The following is a 12,433-nucleotide window of genomic DNA, read 5'->3' on the forward strand; positions in this document are numbered from 1 at the left end:
TAATAATAATAATAATGATAATAATAATAATATTATTATTATTATTATTATTATGAGTACTAGTATCGTTAATAGTATTATTATTATTATTATTATTATTATTACGATAATTATTATCATTATTATGACTATTATCATTGTTATTACCTGGTATGGTGCAAAGTTTGCAGCATGTTGAAAGGCACTTATAAATGAAATGTATTATTATTATGATTATTATTATTATTATTATTAATTTTTTTTAATTATTATTATCATTATCTGGGATGGTGCACAAAGTTTACTTTAGAGCATTTTCAAAGGCGCTTATAAATGAAATGTATTATTAATATTATTATTATTATTATTAGTAGTAGTAGTAGTTGTAGTGTATGATTATGATTATGATTATTATTTTTAATTATTACTATCATTATCTGGGATGGTGCACAAAGTTTACTTTAGAGCATTTTCAAAGGCGCTTATAAATGAAATGTATAATAATAATAATAATAGTAATAATAATAATAATTATTATTAATATTATTATTAGTAGTAGTAGTAGTAGTGGTTGTAGTGGTAGTCGTAGTTGTATTGTAGTAGTATGAAATGTATTATTATTATTATTATTATTATTATTATTATTATTATTATTATTATTATTATTATTATTATCATCATTATCTCTTAGCTAGCTAGCTTTCTATCTATTTGAGTTACATCCGGGTTGAGTGAACGCTGGCGCATGTGGCTGCCGCTGCTCACTCACAGAAAAACTTACCGTGTGACTGTAAAGTGACCTTAAGAGTTTTGAAAGGCGCTTATAAATGAAATGTATTAGTATTATTATTATTATTATTAGTAGTAGTAGTAGTAGTAGTAGTAGTAATAGTAGTAGTTGGAGTATCATTAATATTATTATTATCATTATTATTATTATTATCTGATATTATTATTATGATATCTGATACACAAAGTTCACTTTTCAGCGTTTTTAAAGGTGCTTATAAATGAAATGTATTAGTATTATTATTATTATTAGTTAGTAGTAGTAGTAGTGGTGGTAGTAGTAGTAGTATTGTCGTTATTATTATTATTATAATATTATTATTATAATTATAATTATTGGGTATGGTGCACGAAGTTCCCTTTTCACCCTTTGTTGCACCCTGTAACACAATAAGATGTCCACTTTCATAACCGCTGACCCCGAAAGGGTTAAAGGAATCCTATAAATGACCACTTCAAAGTCAAAACGGCAGACATTTTGGATTTTTACACGTGGGAGACTTTTTGGCGGGTATCACATTTCGTGTTTTGCTACGTTAAACTAGCAGCAGTTAAGAACTATGTATTCAAGGCCATGTTTTTTTTTTTGTTGTTGTTGCTTTATCAAAATTCATACACGGAAAGAAAACAAAGTAAATAATTTGCTAAAGACGGGAGACAACATAAGACAAAGTTAGCAATCAAGTTGGCATGTGTCTTGCACGCCTGTTAAATTTGGCTTGAAAACACATTAGCCCACTTAAGGCAATCTGGCTTGACCTGGAAAAAGGGGGATTCGCAAACAACACAAAGCCGAGCGGCTCGAGACTTTTGATACAGATGCATTAATCTTGTCAACGGCTTATCTGCACTCGAGCGTGAAGGGAGCGTGTGGTGGTCAGGAGGAGTGGAGGTACGGTCAGAAAAAAAAAAAAAAAAAAAAAAGGGCGAGGCTAAGGAAGGTATCGTTTATTCTTTTCAATTGTGGACGCATTCTTTTGGTTAATTCTATTGAAAACAATGCAACCGGAGAGACAAACAAAGACTCACACTTTTGTTCGTCCAATTTAGGGATGTCAAACTCAATTTGCTCAAGGGTCACGCATTGTCGTTGCAATATAGTTTCCCACAAAGGGATTTTTTTTGGACCAATTTTGACCGAATTAGTTAGTTAGGGTTTTGTTTTTTCTTGTTTGGGTGCCGATAAAGTGCTGGCCATGGCCTCTGGCAATATTTTTTTCCCTTCCATAAAAGGAAAGGCAGCATTTCCCTTTTTTTCCATGTTAGCGCTTTGTTCCAGCTATTTATTAGCTACATGGCTAGTTAGCTAACTGTATAGCTGGCTATCTATTAGCTATCTGGTAGCTAGCTGGATAGCTTTCCATCTATTTGAGTTACTTCCGGGTTGCGTGAACGCTGGCCCGTGTGGCTGCCGCTGCTCACCCACAGAATAGCTTAACCTGTGACTGTAAAGTGACCTTGAGAGTTTTGAAAGGCGCTTAGAAATGAAATGGATTATTATTATTATTCAGCTGTTGTTAAAGAGCTATACAAACATACCAATATGTATGTATTGTTTGTATTTGGTACAGCCGCCCCCATTTCAAGTTTAGATACCTCCAGACCCATATAATTTAGGAATTAACTATTAACTATTTTTTTTTTCTGATGAAAAATCGGGAATTTAAAATATGACATAAAACACCATTCCCGAATTAGTTCGGGTTTTGTTTTTTTCTTGTTTGGGTGCCGATAAAGTGCTGGCCATGGTCTCTGGCAATCTTTTTTCCTTTCCATAAGGGGGCACCATTTCCCTATTTTCCAATTTAGCGCTTTGTTCCAGCTATTTATTAGCTACATGGCTATCTAGCTAGTTAGCTAACTGTCTAGCTGGCTATCCATTAGCTATCTGGTAGCTAGCTGGATAGCTTTCCATCTATTTGAGTTACTTCCGGGTTGAGTGAAGGCTGGCGCATGCGTCTGCCACTTCTCAACCGCAGAAAAACCGATCATGTGACTGTAAAGTGACCTTGAGAGTTTTGAAAGGCGCTTAGAAATGAAATGAATTATTATTATTCAGCTGTTGTTATATATGGGAAAAAAATGAAAACATGTCATTCGTTGAAGGTGCGCCTTATAATCCGGTGCACTTTACAGTCTAGGAAACAAAGTCATTATTTTCACTCCAAAAAATTAATAAATAAAATAAAATAAAATCAAAACATATGAATACAGACGCTCCCCAATTTACAAACGAGATACGTTCCGAACGGTCGTTCGTAAAGTGAATTCATTCATAAGTTGCTTCAGTGCTATATTTTGTATGGAATGTATGTTGAAAGGACAACCGACACCATTTTTTTGTTTCCTAACTGACATCGAAAAAAAACGTTTTATAGCATCTAAAATACCCCAAACATGCATGCTGCTATTTTTAGTGAAATGCAAAACACCAATAAAAAATAACTTAAAGTGACCCAAAACTACTTCAAAATGACCCCGGAGATGCCGAGTTTCAGAAGGTCCCGCCCCCTTGTTCGTGACGTCAGGGCCAGGACGTCTTGCCTTGCTCTAGAATCAAAACAATGGCTTCAGATTCGGAGAATGTGCTTTCTTGTTACTCATCCAGTTATGAATATGATTCAAATAATTCTGAAGAGGAAAGCATACATGTTTGCAATCCATGAAAGGAGTCCTTCCGTGCCATTTTGAGGCAACATTGGGGGGAAATGTCTCACCCAAAATAGCGACCTCCTGTGGCCACATCCGTTTCCACAGGCTGATAATTTCCTCATATGGAGCTTGGACGCCCTGTTCTGGCGGCTTTTGGGTGCAACACAAGGTTTTCAGACCAAACAATACAGCAAAATACATTGACGTGATGGAAGGACTGCTACAATGTGTCTTTTTTTTCGGTCAGGGGGGCGTTCCTTTAGTGACGTCACGTACGGACTCGTCGCCAACTCAAAAACTAGACTTCCTCAATATTCAGCGAGAGTCTTAAAATGTAAAATATAGCTATATGCGGTGGAATCTTATTAAAATACGCTCAGTAGAAGTCATTTAAAGCGATTTTACAAATTATGGACGCAACTTGTGCGGAGGCGTCGGTTGTCCTTTGAGACTGGATAAGTATGTGTAAGGTTTATATAAGTATGTTTAATGCTTGTATAAGTAACTTGTATAACCTGTGTAACCAGTAATAGAATTTACAGTAGGATATCTGAATACCATAAAATCCGATAACTGCAGTCCTAATAAATAAAATAAAAATATTTATATACGATGTACACAGAATCAAAAAGTGCAACACATCTAATTAAGTATAAAGGGAGAAGTCGCTGGGGGAGGATGGGGGGGGGGGGGGCAGTGAAGTAACCCGCTAATCCACAGACAGCAGTGGGCGGAACCTACGGGATAGTCCAGTATAATGAAGCTCATTTAGAGGATTGCGCGACTAAATCCACACACCCGAGGTACACGTACGGGGGGGTGGGGGGGGGCGACTCGTACGTAGAGTCGCTCTGCTCTGTACCGGTTAATTCCCGTCAATCCTTCAGCCCCTTAACTTGGAATTGGACTCATTAATGACTTTGACGAATAGCAGCGATCAGGCTAACCCAGATTAGCCCTGAATCATTTTTTTGCAACATGTCTATAAATCACGTGCAGTGCAGAGAGGGGCGGAGGGGCAATGGACCCACTATTCAGATAGATATAAAACTAATATATCCCATGATGCATTGTGATGATGGACAATGGAGATTGAAATCATGTTCTCATTTGACAAAGTTGTCATACAGTGTCAACAGACTGCAATCACATTTAAAAGGGTAAATGCAAACTAGACATACTAGCACAATGTGGACGTGATCGTTCGCACGCACGTCAGGTGAAGCGATGGCAGCTAAGCGTTTGCTGGCGTCTGGAAGAGGTGTACAGTCAACAGAAAGGGAGGGAGGGAGGGTACCTAGCTGCCTACTGAGCGAGCTATCTATGTACTATTTATTTGCTGTCTCTTAGCTATCTGGCTGGCTAGATGCTACAGTGAGACCTCAACTTACAAACACCTTAACTTACAAACTTTTTGTCTTGCAAACGTCAAATTCATGAAAATTAAACCTTATAATAAGCACTATTTTCATAATGCACACCCACCACGGCTGGCGGAGTGATCTTCGGTGGAAGCACACGAGCGAACAGCACCAACAGTCTTTATGGAAGGTGACTCTCCTTCCATAAGCCATCAACGACCATCAAAAAGGTAAATAAAACTTTATTTTAGAGCAGTTTATTTCTTTAATTACATTCGTCATGTAATGTGCCTCTCTGTCCAAACAGCAATTCCCTTTGACCTTCGACCTCCAACGCCGTTCCATCAAGCCATAAATGACCATCACAAATGTAAATAAAGTGAATTTATGATACAATGCAGTGTATTTATTTCATTACAATACAATAGCACATTTATTATAGATAGAATAAGGTATGTTGTGTGTAGTCTTAAGGCTTATTTAGTTGAAAAGTATATTTTATGGAAACCCGGGAACAGATTATTCCCATTTTAATGGTTTCCTATGGGATTTTTTTTTGAGATACACACTTTTCGCCTTACACACTCTGTCTGGGAACCAATTAAGTTCGTAAGTTGAGGTCTCACTGTATTTAGAACTCATTTTTATTGGTATTTTTCATTTGACTAAAATTTTCAACCTGCGTGTTTTGAGTATTTGAGATGCTATAAAACGTTTTTCAGATGTCAGTTAGGAAACGTTTACCGCACAACGGAATCATTCCAACAGCGTTTGACACCGAAGTTTGCCGCCGAGTTGTTTGTGCCGCTAGGATAACCAAAAGCTACAGTTAAATGTTGTGGCAGGGAGACATTGGCTTTAATCTGCAAAGCCAGTTAGCGTGAGGCCAAACAAGAGGGTGCGCTTCTTTTGCAAACAGATATTGAGACTAGTACATGGGGTCATCATCCAAAAATCACAACCAAAGGATTATTCTCATTTTAAGTCCATATTTATGGACGAAATGTTTTTGGGCCTTGAATATCGCAAAATGTTGACCAGATTTGCTGAAATTGGCGACACTCCAGTCAATGTACCCTAAAGTTGATATTTTTGTTAAAGGACAACCGACACCATTTCTTTTGTTTACTAACTGACATCAGAAAAACGTTTCATAGCATCTAAAATACCCAAAACACGCAGGGTGATATTTTTTGTCAAATGCAAAACACCAATAAAAATGACTTAAAGTGTCCAAAATCTGCAAGAAATTGAGCTGCGAATTGTGCATTTTCAGAAAGTCCCGCCCCCAGTTCGTGACATCACGCCAAGACGTCTTACATTGCTGGAGAATCAAAACAATGGCTTCAGATTCGGATAATATGCTTTCTTGTTACACATCCAGTTACGAATATGATTCAAATAGTTCTGAAGAGGAAAGCATACATGTTTGCAATCGATTAAAGAATGTATTTGTGCCATTAGGAGGCAACATTGAGGGGAGATGTCTCAACGAAAAAGAGGCACAAAATGGCGACCTCCTGTGGCCACCTCCGTTTCCACAGGCTGATAAATTCCTTATATGGAGCTTGGACGCCCGCTTCTGGCGGCTTTTGGGTGCAACACGAGGTCCCCAGACCAAACAAGTACAGCAAAATACATTGACGTGATGGAAGGACCGCTACAATGCGTCTTTTTTTTCCGGTCAGGGGCGTTCCTTTCGTGACGTCACGTACGGACTCGTCACCAACTCAAAAACAAGACTTCCTGAATATTCAGCGCGAGTCTTAAAACGTAACATATAGCCATATGCGGTGGAATCTTATTAAAATACGCTCAGTAGAAGTCATTTGAAGCCATTTTACAAATTATGGACACAACTTTTCCGGAGACGTCGGTTGTTCTTTAAAATGTAAAGTATAGCTATATGCCGTGGAATCTTTGTAAAATGCGCTTTCTAGAAGTCATTTGAAGTGATTTTATACATAATTATTATGATTATTATACATAAAATAAGGTACAGTTTGTGTAGTTTTAAGGCTTACAAAATAGAAAGTACAAAATTATGTTTTATGGGGACCTGGGAACGTATTATTCTCATTTTAATGGTTTCCTATGGGAAATTATTTTTGGGATACACACCATTCGCCTTAAACACTCTGTCTGGGAACCAATTAAGTTCGTAAGCCAAGGTATCAGTGTATCTCGTGTCATATCGCCTCGCCTTACGATGAAATGACATCACACGCTAACAATAGATTCAACAGAGCGGAATGGCTACAAATGTGACTACGAAAAGCCCGAAAATATGTTTTGATTGTGTTTTCGCCACGTTTCCAGAAAACGGAGCAAAAAAGTGTCGAGGGTCACTTATTCGCCGAAGCATCAAGTCCACATCAAACAATTAGTCCAACCAGCAGGGTCAAAGATCAGCTAGGGGTTATTGATGTGTGAATTAAAGTGCAGGTCAGCAGGAAGCCATGTTTTCAATCCGCCAACAATGAACCCGCAACAAAGAGCGCTTTGGCCAATAGAACACAACCCCCCCCCCCCACTTCGACGTGGTGATGGTCTGGTCGGCTGCTAGTGAGGCCACAAACAGCTCGCGCCACGCCACACTTCACGTGTACAAAGACAGATGTGTTTTTAAAACAGGACTTCAGTTGATGAAGTAGCGCCGTTGTCCCTTGAAAAGTGTGTATGTCACTATTTTACAGCGATGTCAAGCGCCAGGGGACATTTAGAATGAACAGTCAACGTACACCTGTTGCACTTTTGTTTTTATTCATGACTTTTCTAATGATGATTGTTTATTGATTTATGTATTGATTTATAGAACGCTGGCACATCTGGCTGCAGCTACTCATCCGTAGAGAAACTTTATCCTGTGACTGTAAAGTGTCCTGGAGAGTTTTGAAAGGTGCTTATAAATGAAATAAATAATAATAATAATAATAATATATATAGCAATTTATTTCTTCATATCTTTATCATTTTCCATTTATGTATTTATTTATTCACGGGTTTTATTTATTTATATTTATATTTTATTAATATTATTTCATTATTATTTGCTTGTTTAGCATCCATTTTTATATCTATCTATTTATTTATTTAATTAATTTTATTTATTCATTATATATCTATTTATTAATATTTATTTATTTATTTATTTATATATTTATATATATTTATTTATTATCATTTATTCATTATATGTCTATTTATTGATCTATGTATCAATCATTATTTAGTTATTATCTATTTTATATTTATTTATTTATCTAGTTATTTATATTTATCTATTTATTTATTTATTATCATGTATACGTTATATATCTATGTATTTATTTATTTATATATCTATATATCAATCTCTATTGACTTATGTACTTATTTATTATCTATTCATTCATTGCATGTCTATTTATTTATCTATTGATCAATCTTTATGTATTTATTCATGTATTTGTGGAACCTAGCTATTATTATAATTACTATTACTACAATTATTATTATGATTATTATTATTATTATTATGTTGCAAGCAAGAGCAGAGGACTACTCCCTGCGGCTACACTGATTACTTCTATTGTCCTGCCTGAGTATGGGGTCTACGACTGGCCTGATTACCCCATTTGCTCTGGTATCACCTCATCAGCATAACTAAGCCTATGTTGCCTAATAATTGTATTGTAGGAACGATCCAAATTGAACCTCACCCCACCATGGCGATTTAGTGAAGGGTTTTGCTGTTTTATGAAAACAGCTTCTTTTACTCCCCTTTCAAACCATTTATTTTCTTTTGCTAAGATTTTAACCTCATTGTCGCCAAATGAGTGGTTGCTAGCAGTAGGGATATATATATATATAGGGCCAAAACTACCAGCAAAAAAATATTAAATAGTTCGCTGACGAAACCTCTTGGATAAGAAGCGAAACGTCCGACACCTTTAAAGAAGTACAGATAGAAACCTTCTCATCGATGGACCACTTCTGTACGACTGAGAGCTTACACAGATGTATAGAGACAAATATTTTATAATTCTGTATAAAATAGAAATTAAAACAAACAACAAAACCACTGGCAACAGCTGTGTCCGGAGAATCAACCCCCCCCCGTGTTGCCTTTGGTGTGCAACATCTGCGCCGTTTAACTCCAAGCAGCCTAATTGGACGTAGCCAAACACCTCTTTTGATCACAGCACAGCCCAAGTGCGCTTTCATCGTAATTGTTGCGACTTCTCCATCTGCTGCTTTTACTAGCAGAACGCTAACGTGCAATTGCGGATGATGACGTGGCGTTGAGAAGGACAGGAGCACCCCCCGTCCCCCCCGTCGGGCTCGCATGGCAACCCGGCCTGTGCACATTTCATCTCTCTATAAAGCCCTGATCTGTCCACTCAGCTGCTCCCGGCCCGTTTGTAATTGGCTGCAGGCTTCACCTCCCATCATCCTTTGCCCCGGACTGATTTCCCCCTAGGGAGATGGCCATCAGGAGCCTAGTGATTAATGGCAATAGGGGTCAGGGGTCACATTGCCCCCCCACCCCCCACCCCTTTTTCTCTTGCCACACGGCTGTAGCCCTCCAGTGGCTAGACTGGTAATGATAGGGGGGGTCAGTGAGGGGGTTGCAGATCAAGTCATGCAGATAGGCAGCGTTGATGGAAGTGAAAAAGACATCTCACAAAAGTCAAGAGAAGAAGAAAAAAAAAACAGTTCCTGGACCTTCTCAATTTGGAGAAAAACTTTCCCTTGTTTATATGGCAACGAAGTATTAACTCATTCACTGCCAGACTATGTGCGAAAAATGTGTCCACTCCAGTGCCAGGGTTTTTTTTTGTCATTGTCAGTCGAATTCCAGGACCCACACTATATGGAGTTTTAGGATGACATAAATATTCAATGCAGCGTAAGGAACGTTATACTCTCTTCTCTTATCGGGGAAAAAAAAAGTTAATTCCTAAATTATATGGGTTTGGAGTTATATGAGCTTGAAATGAGGGCGGCTGTGCAAAATACAATGCAATACATAATGTACATATTGCTTTATATAGCGCTTGAAAAACAGCTGAAGCTGGACAAAAAGCGCTAACGTGGACAAAAAGCAAATTCTTCCCAATTGTGGGAGGAAAAAAAAAATCATTACCAGATGTCTGACCAGCGCTTTACCGTTACCCAAGTAAGAAAAAAACAAAACCCGAACAAATTCGGGAATGTATCTATTCGCTATCTAGTCGCTAGCTATTGGCTATCTATTCGCCAGCTATTGGCTATCTATTCGCGATCTATTCGCCAGCTATTGGCTATCTATTCGCTAGCTATTGGCTATCTATTAGCTATCTAATCGCAAGCTATTGGCTATCTATTCGCTAGCTATTGGCTATCTATTCGCAAGCTATTGGCTAGCTATTCGCTAGCTATTGGCTATCTATTCGCTAGCTAATGGCTATCTATTCGCTAGCTATTGGCTATCTATTCGCTAGCTATTGGCTATTATTCGCTAGCTATTGGCTATCTATTCGCTAGCTATTGGCTATCTATTCGCTAGCTATTTGCTATCTATTAGCTATCTATTCGCAAGCTATTGGCTATGTATTCGCTAGCTATTGGCTATGTATTCGCTAGCTATTGGCTATCTATTCGCTATCTATTGGCTATTGGCTATCTATTCGCTAGCTATTCGCTAGCTATTCGCTATCTATTCGCTATCTATTCGCCAGCTATTGGCGATCTATTCGCTAGCTATTGACTAGCTCCTGTAAAGTGACCTTAACAGTTTTGAAAGGCGCTTAGAAATTCAATGTATTATTATTATTATTATTTATTTTTGTTGTTATTGTTATTATAATTATTACTGAGACAAAAAGAGTCAAATAACATTAAAATGCGGTCTGAAACTTGTGCTCAACAGTTATGTATTTACAATTTCAGTGAACAGCAGATAGCTGTGAAATGTAAATTTCTCCACTGCGAGACTAATAAAGGCAAATACAATCCAATAGTTATACTCATTTTACCCCCCCCCCCCTCAAAAAAAAAAATACAACAATAAAACAAAAACAAGGAAGGACGGGGGGAGGTGAAAGAGTGGATTAGTCCTATGAGGAAGGTGTCATCCAACACAAACAGACCCCCTGTCCCCATGGAAATGTCTGAGAGCAACAGTGTCTTCCTCTTCCCTCCATTTTGACCCGCACGATGCCGTCAGCATGTAATAATTACGCTATGTTCGAAAAGTTCGGTCTAAACGAATACAGTGATACCTCGGCTTACGAACTAAATTGGTTCCCAGACAGAGTGTGTAAAGCGAAAAGTGTGTATCCCAAAAATTTATTTCCCATAGGAAACCATTAAAATGAGAATAATCCCTTCCCAAGGTCACGAACAAAGAGGCGGGACTTGCTGAATCTGCCCAGTTCCGAGCTCATTTTGTGGCAGGTTTGGGACACTTTAAGTCATTTTATTGGTGTTTTGCATTTGACTAAAAATATCAGCCTACGTGTTTTGTCGGCTGTCCTTTAAACGCCACAAACCGATATCTGTGATTTGCTATTGCAGAACCACTGAGTGTAAACCGCAAAATCTGATGTCGGACTGTCTCACTTTATAAATGGAAATACTTACCTATTCGGCTGATTTAGAAACTTTATAAAATTCCTCTTTTAGTTTTACTTTCACGACTAATAGCAGTGTTTGAAATAACAGCCACCTTGGCTGCTCGTTCTAAGCGCCTTTCAAAACTCTCAAGTACACTTTTCAGTCACGGTATAGTCCGAAGCAAGAAACAGGCTTCTGATCAGCTGCCGTGACAAGTATGCAACTTGCCAAACGAACGTTTGTTTGGCAATTTGCATACTCGGCACCGGCAGCCAAGCAGAAGCCTGTTCGTGCTTCGGACTATACCGTGACTGAAAAGTGTACTTGAGAGTTTTGAAAGGCGCTTAGAAAGAGGAGTCCACGTGGCTTGTAGCGGTTTGCTTGTAGCTTTTGCGTTATTGAAGAACGTTTGATTTGAAAAAAAATGTGTACAGTAAAGTCTCGTTATATCGATATTGGTTATATCGATAGTACTGCTTATTACGATACTATTTCTATGAACGCAAGGAGAAAATTTACATGCTGCAGGATCGGATATATCGATAGTCCGGTTATATCGATATTTTTTCCGACTCCCGAGAATATCGATATAACGACACTTTACTGTATATTTTTTTTCTTGAAGAAGTTGTCAGCCACCTGGGCCGAGACGTTTTGAAAGTTGCACGCAACGGGCCTCCGGGCAGACGTTATTTCAAACACTGCTAATAGTCATCAGAATTTACTCAGTCTCCCAAACTTCTAATTTTGTCTTCGTCGTGTCAGACAGTCGCCAATGATTTGGTACAGACACTCACATGAGAAATGCGAGTCTGGACTCCATGCACAAAGTTTACTTAAAGTCGGGCAGAGACTGGCTGTTTTGGTTTATACAAGTCGGGTGAGGGGCAGCATATTCTCTGGACTTCGCCGTACACATTGACGGAATGTTTGTTTTATTTTTAATGTATGGCCTGGGGATATAAAAGGTGAACGAAAAAAAAAAAAAGGTCCCAGTGTGTGGAATTTTTGCTATCTTTAGTTCAGACAGCAATTCAGATCAAGTGGTCAGATTCGCAGCCGCCACATATAAG

General features: G+C 38.1%; 1 protein-coding gene across 1 annotated transcript in view; it reads right to left on the bottom strand.

Moving 5' to 3' along the window:
• Nucleotides 1–12,433, bottom strand: part of LOC148899968 (AT-rich interactive domain-containing protein 3B-like) — a 109,244-nt gene that overhangs the window by 13,661 nt on the left and 83,150 nt on the right. The window lies entirely within an intron of this gene.

This window comes from Hippocampus bargibanti, linkage group LG03 (genome assembly GCF_051943395.1).
Source record: "Hippocampus bargibanti isolate YZ-2025 linkage group LG03, ASM5194339v1, whole genome shotgun sequence".
NCBI classification, from domain to species: domain Eukaryota; kingdom Metazoa; phylum Chordata; class Actinopteri; order Syngnathiformes; family Syngnathidae; genus Hippocampus; species Hippocampus bargibanti.